Here is a 1,293-nt window from a genome sequence, read left to right as displayed (position 1 = left end):
GTTTCCAAGGCAGTATCACTATGGAAGTAGATTGCCCAACCTTCCTTCCGAGGAGTGGCTGGTGGGTTTGAACCGACAGCCTTCTGGTTAGCAGTCAAGTGCTTAAGGCACTTTGCTACCAGAGCTCCTAGGGTTACTATGAGTTGGAATCAACTCAGTGACATTAAGGTTGTATTTTTGTTGTTGTTGCTGTTGGTGGTTTTTGTTTTTGTTTTTTGGTTGATTTTGTTTTGTTGGCTTCTATGAGTGTTGATTGTGGATCTAAGGAAAATGAAATCCTTGAGAACATCAGTCTTTTCTCTGTTTATAATAACATTGTTTATTGGTCCATCTGTGAGACTTTTTGTTTTCTTTATGTTGAGGTAATCCATACTGAAGGCTGTAGTCTTTGCTGTTCATCAGTGAGTGCTTCAAGTCCTCTTGGCTTTCAATAAGCAAGATTGTATCATCTGCATATCACAGGTTGTTACTGAGTCTTCCTCCAATCCTGATGCTGCATTCTTCTTCATATAGTCCAGTCTCTTGGATTATTTGTTACAGTGTAGTGAAAGGATACAACCCTGACACACACCTTTCTTGACTTTAAACCATGCAGTATTCTCTTGTTCTGTTCTAGCGACAGCCTCTTGGTCTATGTACAGTTTCCTCATGAGCACAATGAAGTGTTCTGGAATTTCCATTCTTCTCAATGTTATCCATAATGTGTTACAATCCACACAGTTGCATGCCTTTGCATAGTCAGTAAAACACAGGTAAACATCCTTCTGGTATTCTTTGCTTTCAGCCAAGATCCATCTGACACCAGAGTGATATCCAGAGAAATTGGAATGGTCTAATTATTACTGACCATATGAAGTGTGGCAAACAGTTGGCTGTTGTTTAGGTTAAAAAACAAAACAAAAAAAAAAAACGTGGTTGATTGCAAACCAAATAACTGATTTAAACCCCATTGGAGCTGTTTATAAGAGTTCTGGTAGCATAGTACCTTAGGCACTTGGCTGCTAACCAGAAGGCTGGCAGTTCAAACCCACCGGCCACTCCTTGGAAGGAAGGTTGGGCAATCTACTTCCATAGTGATACCACCTCAGAAACCCAAGGAAGGGTCTCTGAGTCGGATCCAACTCAATGGCAGTGAGTTTGGTTTTGTTTGAGTTTTGGGGCTGTTTTAATAAAACAAAGTCCACAGTCTAATTGTCCAGGGCTGATAGAGTGACTCCACAGAGTTGTCAAGGATAGATGACCCATCCTTCCTACCCCCAGGCATCACCTCAGTGTTTGTAGGCAAGAAGGAGA

The sequence above is a fragment of the Orycteropus afer genome, unplaced genomic scaffold (assembly GCF_000298275.1).
Source record: "Orycteropus afer afer isolate SDZICR_OR568_19922 unplaced genomic scaffold, OryAfe1.0 scaffold00112, whole genome shotgun sequence".
Lineage (NCBI taxonomy): Eukaryota > Metazoa > Chordata > Mammalia > Tubulidentata > Orycteropodidae > Orycteropus > Orycteropus afer.
Note: the sequence above shows the minus strand (reverse complement) of the source record.